Genomic DNA, 10274 nt, shown 5'->3' with positions numbered 1-10274 from the left:
GGAGAGGCCAAAGCAGAGGGAGGCCCGCATAACACAAAAAAACAACAACAACAACAACAACAAAAAATACATCTACATGTGGAAAAATTCTCACTGAAAACTAACTGGAGACTGGCAGAAAGACTCTTGTACAACCAAGGCTGTAAAAAAGATCCACACGAAATTGGGTAGGAAGGGAAGAGAAGCAATCATGTTAGAACCTGTGCTCCTGCAAGGGAACACAGAGGAGGAGGGAGGGGGATTCCACAGGCCAAGATCCTCCCTGGGGCATGAGGGTTCAAACCACATATTGAGTACCCCAACCCTGGGGACCAGTGCTGGAAAGTCAGGTTCCCTTAGGTGGTTTGAAAACAAGTGGAAGTAACAGGAAAACTGTAAGACACCTAGACTCCACTCTTGAAGAGTATACACACACTCCCAAAACAAGGCATTGGAAGCAGATTGAAACTGCAGGGGCTCTGGCCAGTTTCCCATGACCATCCCAGTCCACACCATAGCCCACGTCAAGAGCCTGCACCAGCACCTCTTGCTCTATGGTCAACTCCACCCTAGGGCTAGGGCTGTAGCAGCCAAGGGGAGTGTGCAGTTGTGAGGGACAAAGACAGCCTAGACCCAGAACAGCATCTGAACAGGATCGGGGAAAGAAATTACTGGTCCTTACTGAGGCAGTGCATCGACAGCAGCCCAGAACTCTCACTGGGGCCAGGACCGCCACAGCCTGTGGCTGCTCCAGCTGTTCTTGATCCAGGACTACACCCCCCTGGGGCAAGGGTGCAGTGCTGGGTGGTGGGATAGCCCACACTTTTAGAGGAAATGGAGCCAGCTGAGACTCAACCCTAAGACTTCTGCTCCAGCAACTTGGGACCTGCCCCACCCCCAATTGGGTAGTGTTGGCCACTGAATAGAGGAGAAGCCCCAGCTAACACCTGGCACTGGCTCTAGGCTGTCTATCTCCAGGTCCACCTTCTACTATGGTGATTGATAGCTGCCAGCACACCCTGGGGGAAGACATGACTCATGTTCACATCTGATCCAGTTCTCCTACCAAATCCACTAGGTACACAGACTGTATAGGGAAGCTCCCACACAAGGACAACCCTTTAGGACTGCAACAGATAAGTGTTTCACGTAATTTCTTAGTGAGAGAAACTTGAGCAAAATGAGAAGACAGGAATTTGTTTCAATTGAAAGAACAAGAGAAAACCCCTGAAAAAAACAACTAATGAAACCATAAATAATTTACCAGATAAAGAGTTCAAAGCTTTTGTATTAAGAATGCTAACGGAATTAGGGAAAAGAATAGATGATGAACACAGCAAAAATTTCAACAAGGAAGTAAAATACCTGAAATACCAAAAAAAAAAAAAAAAAAAACCAGTCAGAACTGAAAAATACAATACCTGAAATGAAAAACACAATAGAAGGACTAGGGTAATAGAAGCAGACTAGGTAAGCGAGAAGAATAATACATACATGATCTGGAAGATAGAATAATGGAAATCAATCACAACAGAAAAATTTTTTAAATGAGAACAGTTTATGGGACCTCTACTACAACAAAAAGCATATCAACATTCATATTAAAGGGGGTCCCAGAAGAAGAAGAGAAAAAAGGGGGTCAAAAATATATTTAATGAAATCATGGCTGAAAAATTCCCAAACCTGAAGAAGGAAACAGATATCTAGGTTTAGGAAGTACAGAGGGTCCCAAACAAGATGAACCCAAACAGAACCACACCAAGACATATTATAATTAAAATGGCAAAAGTCAGAAAATTCTAAAGGCAGAAACAGAAAAAGTTGTATAAAGAGAACCCCCATGAGGCTATCAACTGATTTTTCTGCAGAAACTTTGCATTAAGCAAAAAAAGAGAGAGGACCCAAATAAACAAAATAAGAAATAAAAGCAGAGACATAACCAACATTACAGAGATACAAAAATCCTAACAAATTGCTACAGTAATATGCCAACAAACTGGACAACCTAGAAGAAATGGACAAATTTTCTAGAAATATACAACCTTACAAGACTGAATTAGGAAGAAATAGACAACCTAAATGGACTGATCACTAGAGGTAAAACTGAATTTATAATTTTAAAACCCCTAGAAAACAAAAGTCCAGGTCCAGACAGTTTCACAAGAGAATTCCACCAAACAAATAAACAAGAGCTAACACCTATCCTTCTCAAACTAAACTATTCCCAAAATTTGAAGAGGAGGAAACACTCCCAAACTCATTCCATGAAGTAAACATCACCCTGATACTTAAACCAGACAAAAGACACTACAAAAAAAGAAAATTACAGGCCAGTATCTCTAATGAATATGGATGTAAGAATCCTCAAAAAGTATTAGCAAATTGAATTCAACAGTATATAAAAAGGATCATACACCATGATTAAGTGGGATTTATGCCAGAGATGCAAGGATGGTTCAGTATCTGCAAGTCAATCAATGTGATACACTACATTAACAAAAGGAAGGATAACAATCACATGATCATCTCAACAGATGAAGAAAAGCATTTGGCAAAATTCAACATCCATTCATGATAAAAGCTCTCATTAGCATTGGTAAGGAGGGAACATACCTCAATATAATTAAGGCTATCTATTACAAACCCATAGCTAACATCATACTCAACAGTGAAAAGCTGAAAACTTTTCCTCTAAAATCAGAAACAAGACAAGGATACCCACTCTTGCCACCTCCATTTAACATAGTACTGGAAATCCTAGCCACAGCAATCAACAAGATAAAGAAACAAAAGGAATCCACATTGGAAGGGAAGAAGCAATACTGTCACCATTTGCAGTTGGCATGATACTATATATAGAAAACCCTAAAGTATCCACAACTTGTAAATGAAGTCAGTAAAGTTGCAATATACAAGATTAATATGAAGAAATCTGTAGCTTTTCTATACACACTAATAGTGAACTCCCAGAGAAAGCAAGTAAACAGTCACATTTAAAATCACATCAAAAAGAATAAACTATTTAGGAATAAATTTAACCAGGGAGGTGTAAAGACCTATACTCAGAAAACAATATGACATTGAAGATGGAAATTGAAGATGATACGAAAAAAAGGAAAGATATCCTATGTTCATGGACTGCAAGAGTTAATATTATTAAAATGTCCATACTACCCAAAGCAATCTACAGATTCAATGCAATCCCTATCAAAATAGCTATCACATTTTTTATAGAACTAGAACAAATAATCCTAAAATTTATATGGGACCACAAAAGACCCCGAATTGCCAAAAGAATCTTGAGAAAAAAAGAACAAAGCTGGAGTATCATGCTTACGGACTTCAGAGTATACTACATAGGTACAGTATCAAAACAGCATAGTAGTGGCACAGAAACAGACACATAGATCAATGGAGCAGAACAGAGAATCAAGTCATAAACCCACACACTTATGGTCAGTTAATCTATGAAAAAGGAGGCAAGGATACAATTGAAAAAAGACAGTATCTTCAATAAGTGGTGCTGGGAAAACTGGACAGCTACATTTAAAAGAATGAAATTAGAACATTTTCCCATACCAAAACAAAAATAAACTCAAATTGGGTTAAAGACCTAAATGTAAGACCTGAATCCATAAAACTCCTAGGAGAAAACATAGGCAGGATACTCTTAGACATAAATTTTAGCAATATTTTTTTGGACCTGTCTTCTCAAGAGAAACAAAAGCAAAAGTAAAAAATGGAACCTATATAAACTTAAAAGACTTTACACAGCAAAGGAAAAAAGATAACCTGATGAATGGGAGAAAATATATGCAAATTATATGACTGATAAGGAGTTAATATCCAAAGTATATAAACAGCTCATAAAACTCAGTATCAAAAACCTGATTATAAAATAGACATTTTTCCAAAGATGATATACAGATGGCCAACAGGTACATGAAATGATGCTCAACATCACTAATCATCAGATAAATGTAAATCAAAACCACAATGAGATAAAACCTCACACCTGTCAGAATAGTTATCATCAAAAAGTGTACCAATAACAAATGCTGGTGAGAACATAAATTGGTGCAGCCACATGGAAAACAGTATGGAGGTTCCTCAAAAGACTAAAAATAGGACTACCATATGATCCAGCAATTCCACCTGAAGAAAATGAAAACACTAATTCGGAAAGATACATGCAACCCAATGTTCATAGCAGCATTATTTACAATAGCCAAGATATGGAAGCAACTTAACTGTCCATTAACAGATGAATGGATAAAAAAGATGTGATATATATACACCTACATACATATAGACACATACATACATATAGACACATACAGACACACACGTGCACACACACATACAATGAAATATTTCTCAGCCATAAAAAATAAAATTCTGCCATTTACAACAACATGGACTGACCTAGAGGGTATCATGCTTAGTGAAATAAGTCAGATAAAGAAAGACAAATACTGTGTGTTATCACTTATTTGTGGAATCTAAAAATAAACCATTGAATATATACAAAACAGAAACAGTCTCACAGATATAGAGAACAAACTAATGGTTGCCAGTGGGGAGAGGGGCAAAATAAGGGTATGGAATTAGGGTAAACAAACAACTATGTATAAAATAAGCTACAAGGATATATTGTATATCACAGGGAAATACAGACATCATAACAACTTTAAATTGAGTATAATCTATAAAAATATTGAATCGCTATGTTGTTCACCTGAAACCAATGCAATATTGCAAATCAACTCTACTACAATTAAAAAAAAATTGATGCACAGAATTGTCTTAACAACCCTTTAAGTTTGGTATAATTACTGACACCAATTTTCAAGTGAAGACACTGAGGCAGAGATGAGTTATAGAACTTGTCCAAAGTCACGGTCAGTAAATAAAAAGTCAAAGCTCAAACCTGGACAACCTGGCTTTGCTGCCTCTTTGTTTTCAACGAAGAGTAGGGAATCTTGTCACAAAATTGGCTTAAAAGCCCCTTGCTGATTTAGTTCCACCTCTCGATTGCTGCTCCTACCTTTCCCTTGGAAATTTGTTTCCATTTCTTTTAACTGGGGTTTTTGAAAGATCCCAATATGGCTCCCACCATTTCTCAGACAACCTGGAGGAAACTAACCAGTTTGCATAATGCCCGTCATTCATCCAGGGTGCACATTCAGTATTAACTGCCCCAGAGAAGAAAGAGTAAGAGCAGGCTCACCAGCCAACCAAGATCAGCAAATTGTGGCCTGGATTTCTCCCCAAGAGCTGGAGTGTCAATGGACAAATGTGAACAAACATGAGCATAAAATAAGAGCCTTTTATTAATAAATGCCTACTGTGTGCAAAGTACTTCTACATAAAAGGTACTCCCACATCTTTACTCTTCAGAGAAATCTTATGAAGTAAATATTTCTGTTTAATTTTCATAGTTGAGAGGATCGGTGCCAGGGTGTAGCAGTTTTGGGATTTGAACCTAAGTGCAAAATCCCAGTTTCCTTGCATCACTGCATACTACTTCTTTATCACCTTGAGATCAAAAGCAAAATCATGTCACACAAACAATCCTATCCTTGTTTCCCCACTATGAAAATACTAAAACAGAAAAAGACATAAAGAAAAATGGAGTGTAAAACTTGGAATCCACAACTCAGGAAGTTTAAAAGGCAAATCAGAAATGATTGCAGCCGTCCCTGATCGCAGCATACTTCCTCCCTTCTAGAGCTCTAATTCCTTCTCATCACATCTGCTGTAGAACATTCCTCTAGGGTATATTTGGCCACAGTGTGTATTTCAATCATCACTTTATTTCCTATCCAACTGTCACTGTAAATGTTGAAGCTGAGGCCCAAAGAGAAGAAATGACTTTCCCAAGTTCAACAGATATGAATATCCAGGTTTGGGAGCCTCACTTCTGTGTTCCCCTCACCATGTCATGCCGTCCTTTAAAAAAAACAAATGCTCATTTACTACAAGTATCTAATTTTGTCTATTTTCCTAAACCATGGAATCATAGTGATTGAATTCACTTAAAAACTATGGCAGAAAAATGTAAATTTAACTTGAGTCGGTCTATTTTTAATGCATTCAGAGATTACAAGTGATCATTTTTCTGAGAGTAAACTGAAAAGTATTCCAACCTTATTTAGCAAATAGGAACTAGAGGGAACTTCTAGACAGGCCATGGCAGAAACCCCATTTTCTTCTCTTCAAGCTGCACCCCTCATCTCCCCATATTCCTAACACTGAGTGATGAGTTTGTACTTGACAAATGGCTGCCTGGTAGAGAGGCCCCCCCCCATCATTACCCAAATCCACTTAGAAGAGGAATGCATCCTCAAGAATGGGGCCTGGTGAAAAGTGCTTAGAGACAGTCTGGGCTGAAGCAGGGCCCTTCTGATTCCATTTATCAGTGGTGTGGTGGTGTCTTTTGAAGTGGCTTCCTCCAGTCTTGGCAGGAGCTCAGAGAGCCACCAGCATAGGAGGAACTGCCACCCACAGCCTCCATGAGGCTCTTCAAGGAGGGGGCACAGCTGGAGCTGGGCCTTGCTGAGACCAGGCTGCACCAGGGAAGAAGTGGAGAGAAACCTGCTGACTCCTGCCTTTGGCCACTTCCAAATTATTAGGAATTTCCTGAACCAGGGATTGCATGCATAATTATTTTTTCTGGGATAAGAGAAATCATGAGAACTTTTTCTAAATAAGAGGGAAGAAAGAATTCACTACCATGAATATTTTAGGGACATTATATACACAAGCTACAAATATTTTTCATTAGCCCCTACAGATTCACTTTCCACTCTTCTCTACTCTACTGTGTTCCCTAGAAGGCTGACTTCATATAAACTGTATAAATGCGCTCTCTTGCCATCAAGCTGCCAATTGGCTTTGGCCAGCTGGAGACACTAGTAAGAGATAGGAAGGGCTAGAAAGAAGTAAGGTCAAGCTACTTATGACTGCAGCCCTCTTTTTGCTAGATCACTATGGGTTGGTTGAGTCCCTTTTCCGGTAGTCAAGCTCCTATCAAGCAATACTCTTCATAGAGCAAAAGAAAAGAAGAAAAGAGCACAGTGCATCTTCTCTACCATCTGCTGAAGTCTTAGTAAGACTGTTAGTCAGAGGTCCATGGGGTAGGCACATGATCTAAGCTAGGCCAATCATATTTTTTCCCTTGGGAATTCAAATCTTAAGGCAGGTGACAGATGGAGAAAGAGGCGGAACTGATTGATTGATGCCTGTGTTGGAGCCTTCTCCCACCCCCCGCCCCCCGCCCCAAAAAGTCCAGTGGCTCCTTAGATTCCAAGAGCTACACTGGTTCTATTCTTTTTTTAAGTCCTGGTTCTTCAGTGTTTCCTTAAATTTTATAGTTCACCCACATTCAACTGAAAAAGAAGCTAAAACTAAAGAAATTGAAGCTCAGAGCATTGTAGCAACTTGTCCAAAGTCACACAGCTAGTAAGTAGAAAACATGGAATTCAAATTCAGGTTTGTTTCCAATATACCATATTGCTTACAGGAAGGCAGGATTTAGGAGTTCATGACCTATATATACAAAGAGACTTGAAAAACTCAGTCTTGCTATTAAAAGCTGAGTAAGCTCATGGAAAATGCCTGCCTAGTGCCTAAGCATAAGGAAGAAAACAAAATAAAGAGCAATTTAGAAAATTTCTATGACCAATAGAATTCTATTTGGCACAGTGTATGGCCTCCGGAACAGAAACAAATTATCAATGTATGAAACCATGGTCATTTTCAAAGGACATTTCTTCCTCATTTATAATTCTTTCTTCTTACGTTTTTCACTGCTTGCTCTCTCTTCTGAGAGTAACTGGGTAAGGAAGCAGATATCTATACCTTACTGACAGTGGATGTGGTAGTATATGGTATCTGCTATAGATTGAATGTTTGTGTCCCCTAAAATTCGTATGTTGAAAATCTAATACCCAAGGTGATGGAATTAGGAGGTGGGGCCTTTGGCTCTGCTCTGAAAAATAGGATAAGGGTCTTATAAAAAAGGACCCAGAGAACTCCCTTGCCCCTTCCACCATGTAAGTACACAAACAAGAAGGCACCATCTATGAACAAGAAAGCAGGCCCTCACCAGACGCCGAATCTGCCAGCACATTGATCTTGGACTTCCCAGCCTCCAGAACTTTGAACAATAAATTTCTGTTGTTTATAAGCTATCCAGTTTATAGTAGTTTATTATACCAGCTGAACAGACTAAGGCAAAGTGTCTTTTAATTATTACGATTATCCTGTGCAGAGATCATTTTTGTCCCTCTTTTCAGATGAGGAAAAAAAGGCACCATTGCCCAAGGTTATATAATAGTAAAAGGCAAAGGAAAAACTTAAGAATTTGGTCCATGTGCTCTTTTTAACAGCACTAACGTTTTGCAACAAGGATGTTATTTCACAGACATCCTTGAGGCAACCACAAAAATACTGCCCTCGTTGTGAACCTCAAAATCACGCAAGTCTATTAATGTATATTTCTATTGCTTTTTTCTTCTTGAAGCCCTACTTCATTTTTTATTTTTTTCCTAAGAGCAGTGGAAGACATCTTTGTTGCTATTTTTAAGAAGTGATAGATGGGTATATCTAAAAGAAGATTGGTTGTGGGGTCCTATATAAGGAAAATCTGGTACCTGAAGATACAGTCTTCTACTTTCTACTCAGCTGCATTCTGAGATGCCAGGGGTGAGAAGTCACTGTGCAGGAGAAGCAATTGGCACCTGGGAAATACTTCAGAATGCTCTAATTTGGTTGAAATTTGAGTTCATATATTAGCAGCCTTACAATGTAAAAACTCAGTTACTAAACAAATATTTGAATACATAATATATGGCTGGCACTGTCCTTGTCTTTATGAATACAGTGGTAAACAAAACTGATAAGTCCTGGCTCTTATAGAGGGAAGAAAAGAGAAATTTAAGTAGGTGAAAAAAATGAATAAAAAATGTACTCAAATATGCTATACATGATATCTATAAAATAGTAACTTATTGATACTGATATTAAAAATTAACTGATGGGATTTTCAACAAATGGTGCTGGGATAACTGGGATGTCCTCATACAAAGACTAAAGCTGAACCTCTACCTCACACCCTATATAGTAATTCACTTAAAATGGATAATAGACCTAAATCTTAAAAGCTGAAAATACAAAACTTTTAGAAGAAGACATAGGAGGCAGTCTTCATGACTTTAGGTGATAGTTTCTTACATATGGAACCAAAAGCACTAGCAATGAAAAACTATTGATGAATTAGACTTCATCAAAAGTAAAATCTTTTGTGCTTCAAAAAAGATCATCAAGAAAGTGAAAACACAACCCATCAAATGGGGGAAAATACTTGCAAATCATATATATCTGATAAAAGACATGTATTCAGAAAACAAAGAACTCTTATATTTTAGGTCATTTTTTAACTTGCTTAAATATGCACTTTCTTCTTTCTTTGAGAGCCTTTTTTTTTTTTTTTTTTTTTTTGGTACGCAGGCCTCTCACTGCTGTGGCCTCTCCCGTTGAGGAGCACAGGCTCCGGACACACAGGCTCAGCAGCCATGGCTCACGGGCCCAGCCGCTCCGCGGCACGTGGGATCTTCCCGGACCGGGGCACGAACCCATGTCCCCTTCATCAGCAGGCAGATTCTCAACCACTGCGCCACCAAGGAAGCCCAAGAGCCATTTTTAAAATGGGCAAAGGGGGAGACCTTCAAGATAGCAGAAGAGTATGACATGGAAATCACCTTCCTCCCCACAAATACATCAGGAATACATCTACATGTGGAACAACTCCTACAGAACACCTACTGAACGCTGGCAGAAGACCTCAGACCTCCCAAAAGGGTCTTGGTGCTCCAGCCAGGTGTCAGGCCTGTGTCTCTGAGGTGGGAGAGCCGAGTTCAGGACACTGGTCCACCAGACACCTCTCAGCTCCACATAATATCAAACAGCAAAAGTCTCCCAAAGAACTCCATCTCAACACCAAGACCCAGCTCCACTCAACGACCAGCAAGCTCCAGTGCTGGACACCCTATGCCAAACAACTAGCAAGACAGGAACACAACACCACCCACTAGCAGAAAGGCTGCCTAAAATAATAATAAGGTCACAGACAACCCAAAATACACCACCGGACATGGACCTGCCCACCAGAAAGACAAGATCCAGCCTCATCCACCAGAACACAGGCACTAGTCCCCTCCACCAGGAAGCCTACACAACCCACTGAACCAACTTTAGACACTGGGGACAGACACCAAAAACAATGGGAACTA

This window comes from Physeter macrocephalus, chromosome 15 (genome assembly GCF_002837175.3).
Source record: "Physeter macrocephalus isolate SW-GA chromosome 15, ASM283717v5, whole genome shotgun sequence".
Taxonomy (NCBI): domain Eukaryota; kingdom Metazoa; phylum Chordata; class Mammalia; order Artiodactyla; family Physeteridae; genus Physeter; species Physeter macrocephalus.
This window is presented reverse-complemented; position numbering follows the sequence as displayed.